Below are 27,828 nucleotides of genomic sequence, written 5' to 3'. Positions count from 1 at the left end.
AATGGTCACTGCAAATGTTTTTTTTAATCTACAGCTTCTCAGTTGTTTCTGAGAGCAATACCCTTGTGCTAGTGATGCTTCTGAGACGAACTGAGAGAAGCTATAAATCTTTATAACTCACAAGTGAAGCAATAAAATTTCAATGGCAAAATGTTTCTGTCTTCTGGAAAAGTGTGAAAAATATGCCACTGTGTAGGGACAGAGAACTTTTGCAGGAAATACTAAGACTGACTGAATATTCAATAAACACCTGAAAGTCCACATGTTTTAAGATGTTATCTTTAATCAAGATTTTGCTTTTCAAATATTGTTTTAACTAACCATCTATCTTCAGATATTCTGAAAATAGAAGGATTACATTCATCATTTATAATCTATATAAATGCTAGCCAGATGCTGTTGAAAAAGCTACTTTTTTAGGCATACATGTTAGGGTATTCCTTTTCACAAAAAGGTTTGAGTATAAAAATTATATATCTGTTCATCTTTATATAATAATATAAATTCAAAAAATATCTGTTTCTTTTAAAACCGTAGTGGTTTCTATCAGAAATATCATGGAATGTATCTGCAGTTGTAGATTTTTAAGCTGCAGCGTCAACAAACAAATCAAGTTATACAGGATAGTGCATCAAATGAAACTCGAATGCTGTGCATCATCAAAAAGTATGTTTCACATCTCACTGCCTCCTTTCCAGTTGCATTCTAATTTCACACAGGGACACTAAGACCCTAAAAAATTCTTACACATGCAGATAATTGATCTGCTGCTTTCTAACGCATACCGAGGACACTCAGGGGTCAGTCTGTACTGATGCTTTGTTTTCATTCTTTTGCAGTTTCTAATTTGCTGGAAGGTTATTGGTGTCAAGCCTCTAGTTCACAATCTTGTATTACCTAGGCAGTTTTAGTAAGGTTCTGAAACTGTATGATACTGTTGCTGATGCAGCAGAGGATTAGAATGAAAGATCTTGTTTCTATGATATTGTGAACAATAATTGAACTTTGGTGGACGTGAGGATCCCTGTATCTTCTTTGCTTTCTTTGTGACTTCTCTGACCCTTATGTCCTCTGCGATCACACAAATCTCCATGTGCACAAGATAAATAAATTCCTTCATTGTCATAAAAGAAAATAAGAACAGGGGATTAATTACAGTCCCTTGCTTCATCAGGACAACGTCTTGCAGTCGCTTTTATGGAACTTATTCTACAGAACTGTAAATGAAAGTGAAATTCTTGTTCCACCATCTCACTTGAAAACGTGCCCCAGGAATATAATGGTGGAATAGCTAAAAATGTTTTTTCTTATATATGTTCTTATGTATGCGTGATCAGTTCACACACATTTGTCCTTGGAGTTATTTGTTCTCCGGTCCTGAGACAGCAGCGCTTCTCCCTCCCTCATGCTTATCGTAGTGTATTTATGGGCAGCAATATTTTCCTCTCTTAACTTTGTAAGTCTTGTAAAACTGGTAATGCACAGCAGCTAGACTCCTCTGCTATCACTGGCTTTCTCTTCCCTAGCTATTCTGTCTTCTACTGCACGTTAATGCTTAAACTTACTTACCTTGAATGTGAGGACCAGAACTCTACATATTCTCGCAGAATGTAGTTGGCAATCTCAATTTTGGGCCTCCCAACTGTTAGTTTTCATTTCTTCCCTCCTCCTCAACACTACCCTTTTTTTTAAACCATTCAGTCAATCTAGGATTGACTTGACTTTTTTTATATCCTATTAATGTATCATTTTGCTGTGTAAATTTTAGTCTAAAATTAGGGCAAACTTTTTAAGAAAAAATGATCTGTATTTATTCAATATTCTTATAGAATCAACTGAGTATTCAACATAAATTGAACACAGGCCACGTTTTGATTTTCAGGTTTTCATTAAATCAAGCAGTATCATTAATAAATATAATTTCACATCAGTATTAATTTCTCTTACGTAGCAGATGTGCAAGTGTTTTCTAAAATTTAAGGCAATACGTGAAAGAAAAAGACACAGCCGCTTCAGCAGTTTTGGTGAAAGACAACTATGTGGGATTTTCCCTATTTTCTAATCTTTTCTTCTTTTCTACTTCTGTGTGTGTGTTTCACTGGTGTTGATGTGCGCATAGCATAGCCTAGCTTTGTATAGAGCACAGTAGTTAGGAGCTGCAATTGCTGTGGAAAGTAGTAGAAGATGATTGAGGTCTTCGTGTAAGACTGAAGTGGAGAGGATGCTGAGTCTGAAAAATCTGCCATTTGCGGTTGAGGGCTTCACCGCACAAGTGGCCTATTGTCCACTTCTGTCTTCATCTGGAAGTGTCCATCTGACGCTAGCCACCACATGTGGAAAATTTACTTGATGAGAGGCAAATTAAATCTTTCTGTTTTCTTGTATTTCTCTAAAAGATGTGTTAAATCATGCAAATGTTATTCTTCTGTCTGAGTTACTTCTTTAAAATGTCACAAGTGCCTGTGGAAGTGATTGTACTTCGGAGCTGCAGAAGCTGTTCTGGGGCCCTGTTCCAATGTGCACCAATTTCTGCTTTCATATTGGAGCTACTTCAGAGAAATTTAAATGAAACTAAATCATGAGCTTCCTCTGAGGTGGGAACAAAATAAGCTTGCTTTTAATGTTGTTTTTGTGGCAAATGCTGCATACAAAATTTGTGGTATAAAATCCAGGGGAAATTAGGAGGAAAAAGGTTGGTTAGATAGTGCTTTTTTTAAGTTTATCAGGGATAGAAAACATTTATATAGGAAAATATTTGCACTGGATTTCTGTGTCTGACAGTGAAGCATGCTCCAACGCCTTTTCTCTTCTGCAAAGTTAGGTGTATGTGTAATTCAGTCAGTGGGCTACAGCTGGAGTTCTGTCTCTTTCTCAGTCATTGCAAAACAGGCAATGGCTTTAGCTGAGTCAGAATTTCATCTTTATTTTCACCTCACTAATCTCGCATTTCTGCCTGAGCAAAGAATGCTCCTTACCCCTATCATTGTCCCTTCAGCTGGGACTTTCAGTGCCTGGATTGCTGCAAACAGAGCTTCCTACGGCAAGATGGAAAAATGTGATTGTTACTGAAGCAGCCTAAAGGTGAGGCCTTCCAGCCACTACTAAAGATAGAAACTGCTTTTCCGTGTAGGTAATGATTCTCCTGTCAATTTGCAAATACTTTGCCTTCAGCATTTCTCTAATTTCCCATGCCATTCAACTCTGGTTTGCTGTGAAAAACGTCTGATACCTAGTTTTGCCTGTGCAAGGCTGGAGCCACATTTCCTCTTAGGGCTGACTCAAGCTGAAAACAACCAAGCCCCTCTGACAGTAGACTCCTAGAAGCAGCAGTTCAGTAATCCTCCTGATGATGGCTTTGCCACTGCAGAAGTTTTTGAAGTCAGGGTGGCGACTTCTGTAGTTGATGGGGGAATGAGGGCTGGAGCGAGGAAGCAAGCTGGCTCTCTCCTGCAGCAGTCACTACTTCACTCGCCCCGTCTGATCGCCAGCAGCAGGATCTTTTCCAGGGCTAAGTTCCTCTTCTGCTCCTTCTGCCCCTCTCTGTGGCCCTGGTTTGCCTCTTTGGAGCAGCAGAGCCTGGTTTTCTCTGCCCCAGCGGGAAGCATCCAGCTGGCTCTGCCTCATCTCTCTGCACCTGGGCGCCTTCGCCCCAGCTCACACAGTCTCAGCCTCTCAGGTCTTGTGTGGTGCTGGTCCTGATGTGAGGAAACATTCCCCATCAGGTCTTGTAGCTTGATGCTGGAGCATGTTCACGGCAGATGGAATCTGTAGGGAGTTCAGATAACAAATGTCTACAAACAAAAAGCTTGCAGCTTGATTAAAAGCATGTCTCAGATCTGAGCAACCCGAGTAACCGGCCTGCCATGTTTTCAAGCTTTTCTTTTGGATTACAGTGATAACTGAGTGTCATGTAATTGCAGCAATTATATTACTTTTAACAAGAAAAAAATATTTTGTCTTAATTTTATAATTTGAACTGAGTGAAACTTTGTTTTAGACCTTCCATTAAATTCAGGTGTGGGATGTACTTGTGGTAATAAATAGATATATACAAGAGTTTCTAACAGGAAGCATTAGACCACCCATATTTTATTTAGGAAAGAAGTCTTCTTTTTCACTTTAAAATAAAAAATCATGAAGTGAATCCTGAGGACCCTAACTCATTAGTCAGGGAAAAATCCTATTGAAATCAAACTCTTATGGATTGGCCAAACAGCAAAGTGCATGCACATATCTGTAGAAAAATTATTTCAGGCTAACACAAATTTATTGAAAACATCTGCTCCTCTAATTAGCATACTGAGTACTTATCATCTGTACTTGTTCAAAATGCCAGAGTGTGTTTCATCACAACAGGAGGTATTGTGATGTAGAGAAGTTCAACCACGAATAAAAAGCAGCTATCGCTATTGATTTTTTTTAAAATAAAAAATTAAATAGAATTTTTTTTTAATGTTTTATTGTAACAATAAAAAATAGTAGTACTAGTAGGTCATATGTCATGGACAACTTCTGCCAAAAGCATGAGGTACAAATCTACAACAAAATTTTCACCTAATAATAAAATGTCCAACTCTTTCCTAATTGTAAATACCCAGAAAGTATCCCCTAACCCCTCCAATTCCTCTTTTATTGGGTATTTAGAGAACGTTTTGCTTTATCCTGAAAGTGTTTTACACTGCCTGTAAGATACAAATTCCAGAGCTCAGTCTGTTCATCAGCAGAATCTGTTTACCATGAAATAATGCCATGGTAATCTCTGATTGCAGATAAACACCTTCTCTTGGATAATTACCCTAACGTAGCAGGGTGAACTAACACTTGTGGCAGCTGGCTCAGTCCCTCCTACCTTTTCGCATTAGTCTTTGTAATTGTCTCAAACTATAGACTCTGGCTTTTCAGCTGTTTTTCTGCTCTTAAACATTAACAAATATTGAATGCCTTTGACTGAAGTTAAAAGCAACTTTAAAAACATAGATGCTACCATTTAGGGGGGTGCACACCACTTTCTCACTTAGGACCGTAAGGAATGAAACAATGGCTACAGATAGAAGAAAAATGTGGCTCTGCTGAACCCAAACCTCTGCCAGCAAAAAAAACACCCAAAAACGTCACTGTGGACAAAGTGGTCTGAGTCAGGGAGTTGTTGATATCTGGTATCTGTATTATCTCCACCGATGACTCATTTTATATCTGTAGGCAAGTCATTTAACTGGCTCTGGATCAAATTCTCCCTTATTGTAAATCCATGTGTTTCATTGTACACATGTCAGCTGAGGAATTTACCCAAATTCTTTCTCTGGAATATGTCAAGCTGGTGAATGGACTCAGCATTGCCCTCTAATATTAAAGGTTCCTAACACATTTTGGGCTTTAAGAATTAAAACCAGTTACCAGGCTATAAAAAAAGATTCCTTGACTTCCATGCTACTGCTTTTAAGAATAACATCAATTTCATTTTAAGTATGGATACGTAGGGATATATAAATGAGTGCAAATGAAAAAAAAATTTGTTACCAGCAAGCACAAAGTATGTTCTGCCACTGTTTAACAGAAATTGTGCTACATTTATGGTGGCTTCCTTTCACAGCTCTGTCAGTCAGGGATATAATTTCGGAAACTTTCTATATGCTGGATGTTCAGTTGTTTGGTTTTTTCTTTCTCTCTAGGCTTGCATAGATTTTAGACTACTTCCCTTAAAAGAAAAAAAAAAACTTCAAAGGGAAATATTCTGTTAGGTTCAGTCATGTGTATTCTAGTAGAGAAATTTGTATTTAATAGCTCCCCTTTTTCTTGTCAGTTCTTTCAGCACAATGTGATTTTTTTCTTTACTTTCTTCAGTAATTTTGTTTATTGTGAACAGTCTGTGTGACGATTGTGAATTGTTCTGACAGTCAGGGGGAAGGGCTAAAATCTGTCAGTAAAAGAGAGGTGGGATGTGGTTCTTGGTGTTATATGGTGTTGCAGATGCAAAATCACCTACAACTCTGAATGTTCTTGGACTGTTGCTGTTGTGGTAGATAATATAGATAAATACAAGGCGCTTCTGGGGTGAGGAAAATTCATTCCATTGCCTTTCCCAAAAGTTACTGGGTTTGGAAGAGGAACCTGGGGTATGGTGGAGCCAGAAGGTTGCTTTATTCAATATTAAAAAAAAAAGAAGTCACGTCCAAGCATAATAAAACCTTGTGATCGGTATATTACTTTAGTTCTTGGACAGTGTAACTGGTAGTGGAAGTGCATTGCTAGGACTCCTTCTCTAAAACATGCCCTCTGTGACTTGCGGATAAATCCCATGGCATGGGAAAGCAGAATACTGAAGAAAGTGTCAGACTGAATTTATTTTAATTTTTTCCTCTGTGGAATTCCTATGAGTGAATGAAAAGAGTGACTGCCCCAGCATCCCCTCCCAACTGCAGATTTCTTACTCCCAAGGGTCTCTCTGGAACGTGAGGGAGAAATGCAGCAGGAGTTGCTAAAAACCACTAATTAGAACTGTAATTAATGGTTAAGATAAGTGAGGAATCCCGTCCTCATATGGGACTCAAATACAGTATTTCAGCTGCAGTTTCTGTCAGCGATGGGTCCGGCATCAGCCTCCTCAGTTTTTGCATCGAAGTAGAACAGATGTTTTCTGTAGAAATACCAGTAAAGCATTTTATGTGCGGCTGCACGGAAGCTTTAAGGGAATTGGCTGATTGGACTCACCTCTGTCCGCTGTAGCTACTTCCGCTCTTGAAGGCAATGAAAGTTCAGGGATCGTATGATAGAGCTACGTGATGGAAAAGGACTTTTGAAAGCAGGGAAGTTTGCCCTTCAGGGAGAATAAGATTAGTAACAGGAGGAAGGCCTGAGTGGAGGTTCACAAAAAGAAATTCTGGGTAGTTTGACATCATTTAGGGGAGGTAGCGTGTTTCTTCAGCAGTTCCCAGGCCCTTGAACAAAGTTTTAAGGGAATGAAGGCACCGATTCCAGCCCAAAAGAACTGGTAGTAGGAGGGCTCCATGCTTTGACGGATCAGCAATACCTTGAAGAGGGGCAACTCATAGCAAGATGCAATACCTGGATCTGAGTATAGTTCTGGGAGGAGGAGACTGAGATTTCTAACTGGATGGTAGACAGTTAACTGACAAATTCAGGTAGGAAATAATAACATGATGCAGGGAAAAAAAGGATAAAATAAATGAGGCCATACGCTGTGTAAGTCTTGGCTAAAGTGCTTCCACTGTAGGAAGAGAAAATTAAATTGGTAATTAACTTATTCAATTACTAAAATGTGTCATCCATATCTTCATACATTTCTTTCTTCTCAACATCCCCAAAACTCCCATTATTGGCAAGTTTAAAAAGATGATGAAATATTCACACAACATCTGTAAATTCCTAGTACTTCAAAATATTCACCTGACTGATATACCTAGTGAATTCAGTCAAGACAAGGATCAAAGTTTAATGAATGCAGCATTTTTTTGTGATGTTTGGGACAGTTTGGCTAAAAGTTGCCTTGGGAATCGATAGTGATACCTCCCCTTTGAGTACCAAAAAGCCAAAGAATTTGCACTGAACGTGCTTGTGATGCTTAAAGCAAGACTCCAGCCAAACAGGATTGGAGGAATAGTTGAATGTCAAGAAACTTTTATTTCTGCTACTGTGGCAAAGATTGTGTTTAGTGTCCTGATTTGCCTTGGCGAGGGCTTGTTAAGCACGAGGCAGGGGTTGGCAGCGCTCCTGCAATTCAGCCAGTGGTGGGCCAGGTGGGAGGCTGTAACCAGCACAGGGTAACTAGCAGCTGAGATCAGCAATCAAGCCCAAAATGCCTCATTTTCAGCAGTGAGCTAATCCTAATAATGTCTGTTACAGAAGTGCTGCCTTCTTAGGCACTTCTTTTTTTCTTCTTTTTTTTCTTATTTCCGGGGGGAAAACCCCTGGCTTTGTAGTCATCCCTAGTGATGGTTCAAATATGCCATAAATGCAGCACTGGGGTGAGCCTCATTGGTTCCAGTTCACAACCGCAGACCTTCTAGATTGAGAGAGTTACTTTCTTCTTGTTTTGAGACCACTGATTATAACATTACAATTTCCTTACTGCTGTCTCAAGGTTTGGATCAGTGCTTTGCTGGCCATGTAACAGTATAATCTTTACAAGCTGTGGGGGAGGTTTTCTTCAGTTGCATGAGGGGTTTTTGATGAAAAAGAAAACTCTTTGTGCGTTTTATGGAGGCACGCTGCTGCCAGTGCCTTGATGAACATCCGCAAGTACCAGAGAAGTGATAGGTTAAATATTGCAGTGCTAAGAGCTTCTCACTGTTATAGTTTAAATTGTTACTTATAACTTTAATTAAAGATCCAAAGCTAAAAGTTCCATGACCTAATATTGCTAAAATTGGTGTGCTTGAGTCACAACTGAGGCTCTGCTGCTTCAGTAACTAAACAAAGGTATTTCTTAGACTAAAAATACTGTGTTGAACATCAGGAAGTCAAGTTGTATCAGCTTAATATTACATTAATGTTCTCACATATATATCATTATGTCCTAACATAAGCTGTGCAGCTGTTCATGAAATCTGTACCCAGTCTGTAGTTTTTGACGTATCTTGAACAGATATTTTATCAAAAAAACACTATGTCTAACCTTGTAGTCATCAATTCAGAATTTCTTACATTTACCTGTTAATAGATGTATACCGTCCTATATATATGTAGTCCAGCAGTGTCATGTATATGTTCTAACAATTACCCACATTTAATTCTCCTTTGTGACCTTTATGCATGTAAGGAGCAACGAAAATGCACTTGGGACTTGTACGTGTCACAGTCAAGCTTAATCTTTCAAGACTGAAAGAAGCTGAGCATGTAAGATAGAAAATAGTGCCATAATTGCATCTTATTCTGGAAAATACTGTTCAGGTTGTACGTGCTGGAAATATCTCCGTTTAGTGCTCTATAGAGGACTATTTTCAGCGACATCATTGTAGGTTCTTCCATCACAGGAGGATGACCCCAGTCCTAGAATGAGTAGCAATCCTCCTTGGCTTCCTGTATGCCTCCAATTTTTCCAACTTACATGTACACTGTTTTTTAAAGTTAAAATGTTGTCCTTTTCATAGATTACTGGGTGCAGTTCCCTGCTAATGGAATTACTCTTGGCTGAGAACTAAAGAGATGACTGACGAAGATCTGCTAAATTTTCTAAGAAACCCTGCACACATGACTTTAAGCGGCACAGTTGGTTCCATGCTTAAAAGAGTATCTTTGAAAGCTTAAATGAAGATTAGATATATCCAGGTGTGACATGTGAATATGAGATAACCATTTTTGCCTAGGATGCCAAATCCATCAGGTTTTGAAAATTATACTAGTCTTTGCCTGAAGACTGATTTACTCTGAAAAGTATACTTAGAAGCTATTTGGAATTCCTGCTCGCTGAGTGTGAATCATGGCGTTTTCCACCAGTAGTCTCATGTTTTTATGTCTCCAAGAGCTCTAGGGAAAAAGAAAGGCAACAGTCATTGGAGAAATTGTTGCTTCCTTCCTCTTTGTGAATTCACTTCACTTAGTTAGAAATGAGTTAATTAGTATCTGAAGCTCCTTATTACTCAAAAGGTTTGTTTCTGTTGGCTTTTGGCTTCATGTATAATAGAATAGCAGAACGGAAAGTTCATTTTCAGGGATTATACTTCCTAGTTCTCCCCAACGTGTCATAATTGCGTAAGGGCTGAGACGGATTTTCTTCTTTCTGTTTTTTGAATGGGATCTGCAGCAACATAACTGATACCAAAATGGCATTGACTGGCTCTGGAATTAGAAGGACCGTTCTTATGAGAAGAAATGGTCATTTATTCAGGGGATGAGCCAGTACCAACTGCGGTGATGTATTTTTCTACGTAGACAAATGAACTGTGAAGTAAAGGTTCGTTGAGCAAAGAATTATCAAGTATGCAGAAAATTGTGAAAGTTATTAAATACAATGTAGATGAGCAGGAACTGGAAGGAGTTTAGAAAAGTGATGGCATCATAGAACTGATAGCTTTTCAGAAATAAATATTCATCAGAGCTTTAAAAATATTTTGATTGCATTTCTTAAGCCTCCAAATATTCCTTAGTGTAACCTCTTAGCTATTGTAATTACTGAGTCGCACTGAAATTGTTGCAAGGTTGGCAAGTTTTAAGTGTAGGTTCAGCCTGGTTCCCGGAGCAAGGGAGACACCTTTATGTTGTCAAGACTTGGGTGTTTCAGTGGGATCTGCGAGGAAGGGTAAAAACTAGGGGGAATGAGCATGGTGGAATTTGGCTCTGAATTAATGCCTGTGATAGCCTTGAGGGTTTGCTTATACTGCCAGCCCAAGTTATTGCTTCTAAGGGCCTGCTTTGTATATTGATTTTTACAAATATTTATTTTAAACAAATCTCCGCTGATAGCCATTGTAAATCACTGCTTTAACTTTTAATTATTGTCTAGACAGCTGGTTTTCTGAATTATATTCAATGTCACCAGTATTTTCTTTTCTTCTGAATTCCAAAAAGCCACTTTTAAATACAGGGTGTCTCAGGTTCACTTGATCTGAGAAATATGAAATCAGAGAGGATATAAGATAATCTAGCTGATGTTTTAGCGAGAGGGTGTCTGAAACTAAAATAAGAGAATGAAATATTTCAAGTTATGTATGGACTAATACATTGACTTCAGACCATGAGCCACAACTTTTTCTTAATGTAATTTTTAACTCATTTTATTTCTTCTCTTTCAAAGGGACACATTTTTGCAGGGAAAAAAAAAGGAACACGGTAGTGCTATTACTCTATAATATTATTTTTGTTCAATTAGTACGAATTCTGAGTACATAAATTTGCGTATTGCAAAAGCTAAAAGGTTGGGGGTTTTTTACATGATTTTTCCTTAATAAATCATTTAAATTCTCTAGTTTTTACAAACTAGCCTTGTAGTTAAGGTTTAAAGGCTAGCTAAAGGCTTTTTTAGAAGGTGGGGGAGGGTTTTGTGTCTAACACAGACATTAATGGAAACACAGATAAATTGTTAAAGGTGCATTTTTACTGATACAGTATAGAATTTGTTTAAAAATTGATCTACGCTCAGCTAATAGGAACTGTTAAAGTACAAAATTTAACATAAGAGAAACATTCCTTCCTGGGTAAAAATGACGATTATGATTTATAGCTTTTAGTGTACTATAATAGTATCTTGAAACAATGCGTATTTGGAGAGTGATGTGAGATAACATTACAAGCATTCTGGAATCACGCTCTATGACAGTCCAGTGAACACAAATGGTCATTGCAGGCAAAATCACAGGCTGAATGGAATGATTGAGTTTGTATATTTGGTACACTCTATTCAAAAGCTTCCTACACAGTGTTGCATACAACTTTTGCTATGGGCAAACAGGGAACATACCTTATATATCAATAGCAAAGAATTTATTGTTAAGCTAATAAAAGAATAATTACTAATCCAGATCTACTTATTATTGAAAAAGAAAATAAAATAATGCAATTTCAGGAAAATGTCCTAATAATTAAACAGTTGCAACTGTTGCATGCTCCTTAGTACCCGCCCTTTTCTCTCCAGCGTGTTATGCTTGGCCTTCCACGGTCCCCATGGACCCCACAACTGGGTGCTCACCTTCCTTAAGAAGGTGGTGGGTGTTGCATGAGCCATCTGCAGCCCCCAGCTCCTGGGTCTGCTACGTTAACTAATGAGGATCGTTTTCTTTTTCTTTTTTTGTGGGTTTGCAGGTTCACCTTATGCACAATTCTTTATATGTGTATATGTGGTCTTTGTTCACTTCATTATCCATAAGCCAGTTCCGTGGTCACATTCCTTTCCTGACAGTAGCTAACTATTGGTGATTATATCCCTGCGGCCTCTAGTATCATCTTCTGCCTTTATTCGAAGGCCTCTGCCATCATCTTATGACTGTCAATAATTTTGACAGCAGTTTTGGATATGTTATTAGTGACCTGGGAATACTTAATCCTAGCTTGCTGTTAAATTTCGGGCATGGCCATAGCATTTAGCATATTGTTCTTTCCTTTACAGTTTGGTACTGATCTTGCTTTCTAGAGGCTATTTCATTTTTAACTCTGGCTTTTCTCTACTGAAATGAAATATGTAGTCCTCTCACCTCTAAAACAAGCCAAAACAAAAAATCTAAAACTAATTGTATAACTCTTGAATGAAATAGTTCAGAACAGCTGCAAAACGCCCTTATAATTGGTCCTGGGGATTCTCTTTCCTGGACGTTACCTACTTCATACATACAACATGCATACATGGATCTCCATTGCTACCCCAGGTTCTTCACAGGTCTATTTTTCTTTATATCAAATTAATGGTCTGAGATTTCTTTCATAACAGTTATTTCAGTAATTTTCTCTTATCTGTAATTTTCATTCCCAATAATTTATTGAACCAACATTTGTATTCAAAACTTCGGATACAATAGAAGCAAAGTATTAAGCAGCTCATGTTACCTCCAATTGAATTCCATGTTTACAAAAATAACTCAACAGGAACTTAGAGGGGTTGTCAGTAATCAGTCATCTACAACACAATGAGATAATGTTTTAATAAAATGGAATCTTTCTTTAATTTAAGATAGCAAATCAGTTCTTAATGTTTGTTTCTTCTAAGCTAGTATGTCTGATTCTGGCAGACAATTTTTAACTGGTAGCTTTCTTACACCCTGGGGAAAAAGTTACAGAAGAAACAGCAAATCTGAAAAAATATTTATAAACTGTTGTATATAAAATGCCTTATGATTTTATGACGTGAAAAGCAATACTTGGGAAAGCAATAATTTAAGAAACAAAGCGAGGTATAAAAAAACCCTCTTAAGATTGGGCGTTGGGTTTAGAAAACACTTGTGTGCCCGTCACAGAGCACACTATTACAGAGCTGTACTCTCAGGATTCTCTGAACTGATGAAAGAGAGACTTGTACTCATTTTAAATCCAGCTTTAAAAAAGCTTACTTCAATAAGATATTGAATTATGTAAAACTGATGAAACTTTAAAGGAGATATACTGGAGTGGTATGATGTGGTCTAACCTCAAATCTGTTACTGTGATTTTTATTTCTTGCATCTGTGTGGAGGGGAGAGAATTGTCAGATGAATGGATCCGCTTTGCCCCCGCCTGGGTACATGGTTTTATTTTAAATGTGTTCTAAGGTTTTTCAGTAGCTATCATTAGAGTCCCACGTGACTTACACAAAACTTCTGAAATGAATGCCGTGGAAGCTTTTACATGTTTTGGCCCCTTTTGGTCAGTATATTCTAGTGATTATTGAAGAGAGATTAATTTGATTAAGGTGATCAAATTCATGCTGATCATGATATGATCACAGAGATATTTTTCCAGATGAAAATGAAATCTGTAATTCTGCTTGGCTCTAAAATGAATCATATTATATCTATTGATGTAATTGTGTCTTGAATAAAAATACTCCTTATGAGTAGTAGTAGACAATTATAGTAGTATTTTTACTAGAAGACATAACACAGCAGGTACAGCAACGTTTAGAAAATTTGTAAGTTGTGTATAAATAACATTTATCCCTCTTTCCAGTAGCGTTTTCTGTTAAGAAACATCATATACTGGAATTCCCCTTTCCGAGCCCCAGTTAACTTTGCATTTCTTTTGCTTAGTTCCCTAACTATATAGTGACAGGAAGGCCACTAGAATAGTTGGCTGTTCTCTCATCAGTTGGTGATCGTGTTCTTCCTTCTCCTGAAAGGACATTTTAAAATCCCTACATATTCTTATTCCTCAGACCTGTGTTTCTGGCCTGCTGAATGGCAATCACAGCTAATAGCTCCCTTCAGCAAACCATGCCTACCTCTTTAACTTTGCCTGTGGAACAAATAGTCAATTTAAGTTTGTATTAAATGAGAGTTTTGAATTGGATTGTACAGTACTTTCCTAATGTGAAAGCTATGACTTTATAGCAGTCTTTCTAAAGCATACCTCTATAACTCATCACGTGTTCTCATTTCTCTATGTTCTAGCTGTATGTATTCTATAGATCACTTTACCTTTTATAGTCTCTATACATCTCAAAATAAATTGAAACCTAAAATTGAAGTACAAAAGTAATTTATTCCTGAAAAATCCAATTGGTATTTATTATGTTAGCCACTTGGCACTTGGCCTTTCTTTCCAGAACTCACTGTTTACACTGCCATGCTCATTTGTCTGTTCTTCCAACTTAATATTTATGTGTCATTATCAAAGAGAACAGTCGTCTTTCAGATGCTTTCAATAGCACCATCTGTGCTCGGAATCTGGAGGAAAAGGAGTATTGTAGGTAGTATACCTACTGCTTACTTACAGTATCTGTATCTTAAGTTCCACATATTAAGAAATTGTTCAGATTTTCTTCATACAATCAATGTCACCATAGGTATTTTACCTTCCACGTATCCTGATTGGAGAGATTTGATTGTGTGGTTTTATTATTTAGCATCAGATGGAAAGATACTTCATTTCGGTATTCCACAGCTTCTGGGCTGCGTGAGGAGCTTGTCTCCAGTAATTGGGATTTTTCTGTTTAGAAGTCCACTGAAGGAAGGGGCCACACTGCAGCTGTAACCGCATGTTGTGCTCTGCCTTAGTAAGTTAAACTCTTCTGGGTGGCAGCTGGCCCTTTTGCAGCGGTTTGCCTCATATGCTTCCCTCTGTCCAACAGAACAACAGTCTGCTGCGAGGGTTAGTCATGATCTGACAGACTTGATCAAACAGCTGGATCCTCTCATGAGTCCCAATCATTTTCACATGGTTACGTTTTGTGATTATCTCATTCTTAACATGGTCATGCCAATTTACCAAAAGCAGACTGCTTCCAAGAGTAGCAGATTTTTGCCAAAGGCTGCCTTTTGAGAATCAGGGTTGATGTTACATATGTCATGAGCAAAACTGTGGAAAACGTGCATATCTTGAAAAACCTGAGCATTTTGTGTCCCGTAAGAGTTCATTCCAGCTTCAGATCATTCAATCTGATTTGCATACTGGCTGTATTTCCCATGGTCTATTTGGGAGCATTTTGCTGCCCCACAAGATGCAAGCTCTTATTCTTTGTGTTTAGGAGATCAGTGTGTCAGCGAAGGTCAGGGGCACCTGTGCAGCGTACGCTTACTGCAGGACACTTGGGCCCTGCGACTTCATGCTCCACACTCTCAAGATTGAGGAGGAGGGTGTTCAGTGACGTTGACTTTCCCTTACTGCTGGTAGTTGCTGTTCATTAGCTCACTGTTGACTGGGATTTCATCTCTTTGTATTTGCTTTTCAGTGGGGTTAGTTACCTGGAAAGCCCATAGTACGTCCTAGTGCTTTTCTGAAATCAGGCTCATCCTCAGGCATCAGTTGCTGAAGTCATCAGAAAACCTTTTTTCCAACCTTGGAGTTGTCTGTGGCTAGCCTCAGGCATGGGATTTATTACAGTATCTCTCTGTCTCTTCAGAAAGCAGGATAGACATTTTCTCTTTCTGCATTTTGAATCTTCCCAAGAAAAACAAAATTTTGGCTCAGGCAAGATATTTCTGACATCCTCATAATACCTCTTGGGATATTATCATCAAAATCAACTTCCTCACTCACTGGTGATCTTTATAGATACCATTGCATAGCATCTGCATGCATCAGTCTGTTCAGTTCACTGCTTGCTATACTAGGCCCTGCTGATATGCCATCAACCTCAGAATTACATTCTTCAGCATCTCATCAAAGGCACTCTGCCTTTTCCACTGAGAATTTGCCATTGCTGTTACCCTCTCTAAGCTAGTTCATGGTTTTCTGGGTTTACGTCACTTCCTTTGCTTTTGGTCCACCATCCATCTTTGCCATATTTATTCCTGACTCCACAAGATTCTCCCCTTTTTCTGAAAGTATCAAGATGTGTTTTTCTTTTAGTACAGCACTTTAGATAGTACTTCCCAGTGATCTCCCCTTTTCAATCTGAATGCATTTCTCAGTTTTGAGACTCCCCGGAACTTTCTGGTTCCGCAGGAGTCTTCTGTCTGCTGCTTCATAGCTGCTGGTCCATCTCCATGTGACTGGCTGAAAATGTCCTCTTTCCTTTGGCTTTCTGCTTTGCCACTAATCAGCAAAATAAGTCTTCTGTCCTCTGTGCTTCCTATATTTCTTTTTTACTTCAGGCTATTCCAGGACATTGGGTCTGGCTGGACTTCTCAGCAGCTCAAGTAGAGTTGCTGAAATGAAGCCTGGATACTGCAGGTGACAAATTTGTGTAAGATGAACTATGTGCTTTGTGAAGGCTCTGTCACCGAAGTGCTGCAATTGTGGCTAGTCTAACAGGACAACATCTATTGTGGTTTTGTAGATACAACAGAAAATTTGAGGTGTTTCTAGGTATTTTGATTTGTGCTGAAACTTCATACTATTTGGAGAATATAGGATCGTGTAAATAGTACCATTCGTGTGTCATACAGATTTCCAGTGCTGTACCTGAATTTGTGTAACTTTGTTTCAACTTTTTTAGCAGCCACTGGACATCTGAATTTCACCAGCTGCTCACCTTTAACTGGAGATGAAGCAAATCTTTTTTCAGTAATTTTCCCTTAGAGCCATGAATGCTAGACACTAATAAGTGAGGAGAACTGAAACAGATGCCAGAAAATTAAAATCAATTGATTTTATGCATAACAGTAACAAGGCATTTTATCTTGGTGACAAACAGTGCTATCTTAAGTAAGCATTCATTTGACCCAGTAGCTTTGATATCAGTTGCTATTAATATCCACGTAGCACTCATTAACAAGCCTGCAGCTTTTGGGGATTTAGCTGAATAGTAAGTAAAATTAGATGCGAAAATAAACTGACCTATAAGCAACAATTTTTTTAAGGAAAAATAATAATATATTAAAGCTATTCCAACATAACACAGGAGATGAATAACTGTAGGCGTTTAATGAATACTGGCTTATCATCAGAAAATAGATATGAATGAGGAAGGGTTTCTAAAATTAGAATTTGTCTCAGATGAGATATTTAGAATAAATTTATGGAAGTCATGTTATATGGCCATAGGAACAAATCAAACAATAAACGGACAACCAGCATAAATGCATAATTAATGCTGTGCGCCAAAATGAACTGTACCAAAGCAGCTTCCATGTTCCCAGAAAATTGAAGGAAGTTCCCTAAAAACAAATAATTTGCAATACAGAGCTGATGAAATAACACTTGCAAATGTTTCTACTGTTTTGGAAGGCTGAAAAGATACTTAACCAATTTCCCTGGATTACAAAGTAGGAACTGAAATGATTTCAGTGCCTTCCTTCCCCCATTTCACCAGCTGCATACCTAACCTGACATAAACCCCTATGCTATCTTTCAGCTTCTTCCTCTAAAAGTTATTGCAAAACTTGTTTGATAGGCCCATATATCAGATTCACAGCTGTATCAGAAGCCCGAGCCAGTATTTATTTACATAACAGGACAGTTCTTTCTTTGTCTTGCAATATCTCTAGTTTAGCCTATTTTGTAAAAAAAACTACAGTAAACTTCAACAGCTGGATCAACACCACCAGTTTATGTCAGGTAAACCTACAGTTCAGCAGGTTTCTTCATTTTCATTCTTTAGCTTATTGTGGTGGTACTAGTTGTACAAGGAGAGTTTTGATTATTGATACTGTGGTCAAATCTTATGGTACCAGGGAAAGCTAGAGCTTTATTTCTGTCCTTTGTGGGGTTCTATATGCAAGTAACTCAGCTATCAGTCGAGGCATCTGCGTTAGAGCTCATTGGAGATCTCTGCAAGTAAACAGAAGCATTGATTTTTTTGTTTTGTTTGGTTGGCTGTGGTTTTTTTGAGGGAATAGCGTAGGGAGGTCAAGATCTAACTATCGATTCATAGTTTAATCCTTTTAATGTATTAACAGTCTACAGAGAACTTGAAATTAAACAGACGTTCACACTTCTATTTAATGAATGGTAAAACAACATTGCATAAAAAGAACTGTGATTAACCTGACAGCTATTAAGGTTGATGGCATGGTCCCTTCAAAGTAAGTGGCTGCCATGGTTTCAGCTGGGATGGAGTTAACTTTTTTTTTGCTAGCAGCTGGTGAAATGTTATATTTTGGATTTGCAATGGGAATAGTGTGATACTGCACTGGTGGTTTTGATTGTTACTAAGCAATCTTTTGGCCTTTTCTACTTCTCGCAGTGCCCCGCTGGCGAGTAGGCTGGGGGGGCACAAGATGCTGGGAGGGGACGCAGACAGGAGAGCTGATGCCAACAGACCAAAGGGCTATTCCATACCATATGATGTCATGCTCAGTATATAAAGCTAGGGGAAGAAGAAGCAAGGGAAGGACGTTCGGGGTGATGGCGTTTGTCTTCACAAGTAACCATTACACGTGATGGAGCCCCGCTTTCCTGGAGATGGCTGAACACCTGCCTGCTGATGGGAAGCGGCAAATAAATTCCTTGTTTTGTTTTGCTTGTGTGCATGGCTTTTGCTTTACCTATTAAACTGTCTTTATCTCATCTTTATCTCAACCCATGAGTTCTCTCACTTTCACTTCTCTGATTCTCTTCCCCATCCCAACTGGGGGAAGTGAGCGAGCAGCTGCGTGGTCCTAGTTACTGACTGGGGTTAAACCATGATGGTGGCAGACTCCCTTTGGTCTGACCAGGCAGGATTTTTCTGTGTGAAACAGAAAAAAGATTCAGTGTTTTTACAACCAGATTTGATTCAGCTCCATCAAAAGTCAATGTTTTTGAAATTCTCTTTAATCTGATTCCTGTTCTGTAGCCGGTATTACATTAAAATGACCATTCTAGTGCTGGCTTATGGTGTAATGTGAGTGGTCATTGACATTGGTGCACCAAGAGATTTCTCCTCTGAGGTTTCTCAACAGAGTAGCTCTCTGAATAACCTCTCTGTTATGATATGAAATATTAAACATCAGAGAGGCAGGATTGCTGACAGCACTGTAATATTGAAGACATCTGTCTGATTCGTAAATATATTATATTTGGTTTCACAAAAGCCAGGGAATGTCAGATCATACAAGAATCAATTTAGATTGGAGAAGTTCAGCACAGTTTTAACTCCAGGGCATCATTATTTACATCACTCGGTGACATAAACATGATCTCTGATCACATCTTGGCTTTGAAGAAGTTGCATATGTTAGTTCTTTGCAGAGTTCATCTCCAGAGACTTACAAACTGAATCCCGCAGAATTTGCTGAAATTATCAGTTCCTCTTTATGTTTAGATTATAATAATGCTCAGAGTATTTTTGTGGTCTCTGCTTACGTTTCTGTGGCATTCAGGTATGCACATCAGTTATAGTGGAAGTTTGCCAGTTTCAGACTGTTGAAAAACATCTGCTTCTCTTTTCATACCTTGATCTGACAGTCTTTCCTGCCTTACTTCCTTTGAAAGAAACAGCAGAAACATAAGAAAAAGTAGTGACTGTTTAACTCATTACTGACTGTGCTGGGCTTCCTTGCGGAAACAAGTGTGTAATAAATCCTTTTTGGACTTCTTTTGTAAGAGCAACGCTATTTTCCTCTTCAATGACCATCATCATCTCATTGTGTTGTATCTAATCATGCAACTACCTCAAAATTGCAAAAAAAAATAATTTCTATAGGCCTGCTGACTTGAGGATAGTTTAAATACTTGTGTGACGTTTTATAGGTGGGGCTATGTACTTGGAAAGTGATTGATTCTATACAAACTTACGTATGTTTTCATTTTACAGGACATAGTATACAATCATAGAGCTTATATAGAATAGATGGCCAAAGATGACAGTGAGAGCGCAGAGCGTAGACATTTTAAAAACCAAAGCAAAATAAAGGAATTGAAAAATTACCGGGTAATTATAGGTCAGAATATTTCCAGAATATATGTTTTTGGAATTTGTCACTTTTTCCTATTCTTCTGTGAACAGTGGGGAAAAGGAAGACAGGGAAGAGGCAAGGGCAATTCCTGTATTCTAGTGTGAAGATTTGGGCTCTTAACAGTGCTTTTATGCCAAGCTAACACTTCAGCCATGGGGAAAAATACATGGAAACTGCCTTTTAACAGAGAAATGGAGGCCTTCAATCTGGGATTTTGTTATCATAGAATCGTTTAGGTTGGAAAAGACTTTTAAGATCATCGAGTCCAACCGTTAACCTAGCACTGCCAAGTCCACCACTAAACCATGTCCCTCGGCACCACGTCTACGCGTCTTTTAAATACCTCCAGGGATGGTGATTACACCACTTCCTGGGCAGCCTATTCCAATGCTTGACAACGCTTTCGGTGCAGGTATTTTTCCTGATATCCATCCTAGACCTCTCCTGGCATAACTTGAGGCCGTTTCCTCTTGTCCTATTGCTTATTACTTGGGAGAAGAGATCAACCCCCACCTCACCACACCCTCCTTTCAGGTAGTTGTAGAAAACGACAAGGATAAGTGGCTTGGTGAGCTCTTCTGCCAGCTCCCTCAGTACCCTTGGGTGGATCCCATCTGGTCCTAAAGACTTACATTTGTCTAAGTGCCAACGATTTCCCCTTGGATTATGGGGGATTTGTTCTGCTCCCCATCCCTGTTTTTCCAGCTCAGGGGCCTGGCTACCCAGAGAACAACTGGTCTTACTGTTGAAGACTGAAGCAAAGAAGCCATTACGTATCCTAGCCTTTTCCTCATCTTTTGTCACTATGTTTCACCTTTGCATCCAATAAAGAATGGAGATTCTTCTTAGTCCTACTTTTGTTGCTAATGCATTTATAGAAACGTTTTTTGTTGTCTTTTGCAGCAGTAGTCAAATTAAGTTCTAGTTGGGCTTTGGCCCTTCTAATTTTCTCCCTGCATAACCACACGACCTCCTTGTAGTCCTCCTGAGTTGCCTGCCCCTTCTTACAAGGGTCATAAACCCTCTTTTTTTCCCCTGAGTTCCAGCCAAAGCTCCAGTTCAGACAGGCTGATCTTCTTCCCCACTGGCTCATTTTTCAGCCCATGGGGATGGCCTGCTCCTGAGCCTTTAAGATTTCCTTCTTGAAGAACATCCAGCCTTCCTGGACTCCTTTGTCCTTCAGGACTGCCTCCCAAGGAGCTCTGTCAGCCAGGCTCCTAATCAGTCCAAAGTCTGCCCTCTGGAAGTCCAAGGCAGTAGCTCTGCTGACGCCCCTCCTTACTTCTTCAAGAATTGAAAACTCTTATCATTTTGTGATCATTTCAGAGAAAGCTTTCTCAAAGCTCTATTCTAGCGAGGATATAAGAATTTTAAAATTACCATAAAGTGGATCTGTCATCCTTCAATCTGCTTTAGGAGTCACTTTGAGAAAGAAAAGTACTCTGGGACGTTTGTTACCTTACATTCTAGCAGATATCCTGAGAAAATCCATCTAATAACAGGAGTCGTAAGAAAGCTTGTACAGCTAATTTGTAGCCAGTGTAAATACCCCCAGGTGAAACAATGCTCTGGTTTAGGAAGAAGACTGGTTGACAGTCTCTTTTTAGTAATAATTCACTAGCTGTGTAGCCACGTTTCTTTTCAGTGGCTTATTTCCTACATCTGGAGGTAGCTTCTCTTCCTCAGCAGTTTGTTGTTTAATGAGCTATAAATACTTCTCTGAATTGCTTTCCTTATGATAAAATTATTATAAGTTGCATGATTTTTCATGACGTTTTACATTACGTTTGTGTATCCTTTAGAGCACTGGGGGTGAACCATTGTCATGTGGTAAGAAAGGCTGATGTTATCACCACTCCTGACTGCATTACTGCAGAATCTGAACGTTGAGCAGAAAAGTAATTTCAGAAAGATAGAAAGCACGGTTTCATGGTTAAAGCAGTGGGAAGCTTCTCCAGAGAAATGGAATCTCCCTATGTACCTCTCAGCCTATGACACAGCATTTACAAGTCATTTGAGCTGTAATTTTCAGACTTTCTTGACTGCGTGCTATTGACTTCTCAGGTGGCCACCTTTCAAGTGAGGGTTATACTTTTGGGAAGCACCAAGCAGAGAATGCATCAGATGGAGAGTACGCCTCAGATACTGGGGCCAGTACTGTAAAATATCTTCATTAATGGATGATGAGACAGAATGTCTCCTTGGCAACTTGCAGACACTACAGAACTGGGAGGACTGGGTGTGCTGCCGTCCTGGGGGACCACGACAAGGTGGAGAAATGGGTCAACAGAAACCTCCTAAAGTTCCACAGTTGCTTAGTGATATGGTTTAGTGATGATTTTTGTCAGTGTTAGGCTGATGGTTGGACTTGATGATCTTAAAGGTCCCTTCCAACCTAGACAATTCTATGAGAAGGAAATAGATTTGCCAACAAGTGAAATCTTATGAAGTTGAGGAAACAAATCAATAAAGAACAGTGTGATAAGTGTTGCCAGTAGTGGACAAGCTGCTACCATATCTTTCAGAAGGGAAATTCGCTGCAAAACTGGTGTTTCCTTGACACCTGTCTGAAAGTTGCTCTGCAGTATGTATCCTTGCTTTAGATTTCCCAGGTTTTAGATCACACCTTAGCATCCAATACCTGTAGGCTTTTTGTCCTATCCTTTCAGGCACATGTATGAATAATGGTCTGCATTTGTTTTCTTTTTACATTTAATTAGTTATTATTTTCTCAAGATGGACTGGAAAGTTTCTCTTTTCAGATTGCCAATACCAATAGCAATAATCATGTGTGAAATACCTGAGAAGGGAAGGTAGTGATAAAAAGAGGCTGTTGCAGTTCCGCTTTCTCAGAAGATTCTTGAAATCTACAGTAGTGACCTCCAGAAGAGGCAGATCGCAGAGGGGGGTTGCAAGGACTTCTTCCACTAAGTAGTTTTAAAGTTCTGATCAAAAAGAACTCAGATACGAGCTCTCTCTAGATTATCTTCATCTAGAAGTAAAATACTAGTGAATCAGCAAGAAAAAGATATCTTCTATATAATCTGAAATCTTTACTATATTTTTCAGATCTGGTTCTGGGCAAGTAGTCCCACTATACTGGAGGAAAATTAATAGAAAATGGCCTATTAGTGTCTTTATTTATAGTTCAAGACTCAACAACTCAGTGATTTATATTTTCAATTTAATCACACCAACTGATGTAAGAAATAACTGGAAATGCAGGTATGACCTTGCTCAAGCAGACTATATAAAATTCAATGTAGCAAAGCTTGTATATTGAAAATTGTGCAGTAATAAAATGTTTTTTGCATTGTGCAGCTTGCCAACTATGTCAATACAAGATAATGGTTTAGGCAAATTACACGACTGAAGAATTAGAAATGTAACTGGAAAAAGGAAACATAATATTGGGTTTGTGGCAAGAACTCATTTTGTGTGATAAAAATAATTTATAATTTGATCTTTAAAGCAGAACACAAAGAGTACTGAAGCACTTGAAATGCAAGGCCTATTATAGAATAAAGGAAGTGTGAAGACAAAGAAATAGTCTGACAGCAGACTAGGCAAGGGCAAAGGAACTCTTATTGGGCATAGCTAAACATTGTATTCTTAAAATAATTTGGTTATTTGAAATGAGCTGATGTAATTCATGGGAGGGAGAACAAGAAATAGTTTAAGAATAGAAAGTTCAGGTTTAGAAATTTCATTTAATTGACTGTATTTTTATCTTCACTTAAATCTTTCCTAATATATTCAGGCAAGAGAGGAAAGTTACGGAACTAGTGGAAGGAGAGAAATTCAGCTTAGAAAATACAGTTCTTTTTAAAGAGTTTCTCAGCCTCCGTGTGCTTATGCTGGAAAGAGAAACAAAGGAGTGTGAGCGACTTTGGGCAGTAACACAAGTCAGGAACATGGGCCCAGAGAATACCCTCCCTGGAACAAACCTCCTGTCTTGTGTGGAACATGTGCATGGTCTTCTGTAGGGAAATGAGGCTTTGTTCTGCCTGTGCCCTCCACCAACTCTGAGCTGGAAGTCATGCAAGTAAGTGCCTTAAGTACAGCCTCATGATAACCAAGGTTCAGAGCAGGCTCACGTCCAGCTGGCTTGGAGCCCAGGCAGGTTGTTCTTGTTTGCAAAATACTGCATGGACATACCCTTGTGCTGCAGGGATGTTAGGTGTTTCCATTGTGGTTTCCTTCATTTCTCTTTTTCCATCCATTCTTAGCCTCCATAAGTATTAAGCAGAATAGCTTGGAGTGATGTTGTAGCTCATCCTAGTGATCATGAAGACTGGTGAAGGAGACGGGGAGCAGTTTGTGATATACTAGTCTATTGAATTATGTTCTCTGTTGGTGACAGTGTAGCTGCTTTTCAGACCCAGTTTGTTGGTCCAAGATGTCTATATGAGGCTTTTGTCTCTTTAACGCTTGATGAAAGGACTTTTTGTGGGATATTAAGCATTCTCCATTAAGTAGAACCGAGTAAAAGCTGTCCATTCCTTGGAACATGAGAGGTGTATAGTCATATCCAAATAACTAACTGAAAGGAAATTTTCTGAGTAACAAAATGTTTCCACTGATGTTGGGTACTCCATTAGAAAATTACCTCAGGGATCAAAGAAAGATTGATTGCAATGGTTCAAGGTATTTCTTACTAGCAACAGTGATTTTTGTGTCAATATCCTTCTCATTTACACCTCCGTGTTGGGAAGAAGAGGACCTAAGCAGTTCAGTGCAAACATCTTTCATACAAGTTGGATGTATTTTTTTTTCAAAGAATAATTCCTCTCCTGGTGCAGTTCCTCGTAAAAATATAAATTCATTAATTTGTTAAAATACCCTAATGGCCTGGCACAAGTGCAGAGAGTGTGATTATTCCTGAGTTATTAAGGGAAGGATCATTTAAATGCAGAAGTTCACATTGCTTCATTGAAAGACTGTATAAAACGATTGTTGAAATAGGTTTTTGGTCTATTAGGTTCCTCACTAATCTTTTGGGGGAACTCATTAACATGCTCGAATGATAAAAGGCATAAGGATAGCTTTCATCAAGTGAAATTGTTAGTGGTGCATATCATGCATGAGATGCATTATAAGTTGTGTTTATGATGTGAGAAACCTTGTAATAGCATCTGATGCACTGCATAAATCATTGCATTCTTGTGACATGATAAATGCAGAGAAATTTAATTCTGGGACAGTTCTTAAACACAGGAAATTGATGGATTGTATAAAAATCCTCTTCCCTTTTGGCCTTCATTCATAAAGTATGAATGATGCACTCCCTTCCCTTTCCCCATAGTACAGATCTTTAAGTACAGGGCTTGAGTGAAGAGTAGCAGTGCTGAAATGCTTTGGCCCATGCCCTTTAAGTCACGTAGAAATAGTTAATCACATGCCAGAAGCAAGCTTTGGGCTATGATTAATCCCACATGTTGAGAAGTATCTTTCAAGAAATTGTTTAAGAGAGGTCATGAGTCTTTTGGAAAGAAAATGAGACAGCTTGCCATAGAAGAATATTTTAAACATCCTGTTTGTTGGATACATACTTGGTGAGAAAACTCATCTGAATACGTTTGAAAGAATTATTCTTCAGCAAATGAAACAGTTTCAGATCACTTATCCCAGTTTGAAATCCAATAATGTGTCTTGCAAAAATGAAGAACACTTGGGAGTGTTAAAAGTGGCAGGGAATATAGAACATCAGAAATTCCTGTTCAAGCATATTTTTCTGTATTTACCTTATTTCACTTGTGTTTTTATAATGAGCTGACAATTTTATTAGATTTTTGCTTGTCAGTGTTTATTTGGAATTAAATTGCTAAGGAGAAATCCCTAATAGCAGAGTTCTCAAATTACAAGTTTTTTATGCGTGACAACTATGCCTACAATCCCAGGGCCTGCTCTTACAGCCCTTATTTACAGTTCTGATCAGTCTAATGAATAGTCCATATGTGAGCTCAGCCATGAAATGTCTGTAGAAAATATGTAGGAACAGATCTGCAGAAGCTGCAGCAAAATATTTTAAAAGATTTAATGAAATCCATGAGTTAGATAAAACAGTGCAATGTGCTGGACTCATCTGCTTGGGCAGAAGCATTCATGTGTTTATTCAAGGACATGCAATTGCTTAAACGTCTTTCACCTCAAAGATAAAATTGCTAATAAGTTTTATTAGCAGCATCCCCTGCAACTGGATGCTCAACCTATAATTCTCATCTGGTCTTGTATTTTCATTGATACAGAGAGATTACGTTATACTGTGGATTTATGTTACTAAGATTTAGAAAGCAAGAGGCAACATATAAATGGAAATGCTCTGCTGCTGAAGTAAGTAGGGAAGGCATGCTTTCTAGGTTAGAATCTAAAGGGAATTTTTTCCTTAAATGTAAATTTGCCCTACATGGGGAATTTCCTTTTTTTCATACAAAGAATAATTTTGGTGGCTGTCAATTAACACTGTTCTGAAGAATGATCCAATGAAAGCAGGGAGTTAGATTGTATTATCTAGGTGGGGATGATCTTACAAATAGGCATGAAGGTCTTTATTCCTAGTGAAAAGGCCATAGAGCAGGTAGGATGGTTCAGGAGGAAAGAAGTTAGAGAAAAGTTTCCAATGGTTTCAGTAGTCCTGAAGCTTTTTCTCCCGGGCAAAGCTCACAGAGTAGTTTATTTAAATTATTTGTTATGTTTACAGATTATACTATTTTTTCCTCAAGACTGCAATAGTCTTGTTCATTGTGCCATTCAGCGAAGGGGTTTCTGACCCACCAGGGTGTGTTTGAAACCAGTGTGTAAATAAGGTACAGCAGTAATTAATGAAGCTTATGCAATTTTTACTACTGATAGTATAAAGCTTGCACGGGGGAAACATAAAGCAGGTGTTGCCTTCCCCTTTTAGCAACAGCAAGGTCAAAACTACACTATGGCCTTCGAAATCTTGAAGTCTGTCAAACTGTATGGTTTTATATTCCCAAAATAGAAAAGAGGCAAGCAGCAGGGAAGTGCAAAACACTCTCCATCTTCAGTGCAGCACGAAGGTAATTTAGGGTCTTCTTTAGCAACTATTTCAGAAATGGCAAACTACATATTTAATTTATGTCAAAACAAAGCCAAGTAGCCTTGGTTCAGCATTTCACTTTGTAGATGCAAAAGAACAGGTATTGAAATACTGTGTCCGAGAACATGAGACCCTTAAGAGTCTATTTACAGTACCTTCTTTTGACAACTCTTACCACTTTTACCCTTGTTTATTGTACATTTGCTATATCAGCTTACATCTCAGTGCTGATTTTCCCTTTATCATGTTGCTCTACCTATCTCCGTAGCTTTCTATCTCTCAGTAGTTTCACACAGAAGAAGGAAACATGCTAAATTGAGGGACAATTACAGATAACATATTGCAGTTCAGAGATACGAGAGTATTGCCCTAATTTCAAGCTCTTTGGTCTCCTTTATACTATTAACATTAACTCTCAGAAATATTTTAATAGCCAAGGGGACCAAGTCTTTTGATCTCAAATTTATAAAGCTCCATTTATTCCAAGAATGGCAACTAGAACAAAGAAGAATGTAAATGGTCATATAACTGTTAGTGAAGGTGAAAATCAAGTTCAAATCCATCAATAAAATAGAACAGATTGATATGAGCATTAAAAAAAATACAGATATGTTACTAACAACAGCTGCACTACTAAACTAATTTGTGAAACTGTAAAGATTGGTCCCTGCTTCATATTGATCACTGGACGCATGCCATTACAATGTACAAAACCAGGAGGATTTATACTCGCCAGTGTAATAAGGTAAAGCCGTAACATCTGAGTGCAGTGAGTAAATGCTTTAATTAAAATTAATAAGAAGCAAGTCTTTCTTTGGTATGTTGCATATTTTATATTGTCGGAGTTTTAGATGTACTTAAGATACT

The 27,828-nt window shown here is 38.4% G+C and overlaps 1 long non-coding RNA gene across 1 annotated transcript in view; it reads left to right on the top strand.

Moving 5' to 3' along the window:
• The window catches only part of LOC141745025 (uncharacterized), a 250,121-nt gene that overhangs the window by 216,963 nt on the left and 5,330 nt on the right, over window positions 1–27,828 (top strand). The gene's annotated exons all lie outside the window — the stretch shown is intronic.

Source organism: Larus michahellis, chromosome 6 (genome assembly GCF_964199755.1).
Source record: "Larus michahellis chromosome 6, bLarMic1.1, whole genome shotgun sequence".
Lineage (NCBI taxonomy): Eukaryota > Metazoa > Chordata > Aves > Charadriiformes > Laridae > Larus > Larus michahellis.
This window is presented reverse-complemented; position numbering and strand designations above follow the sequence as displayed.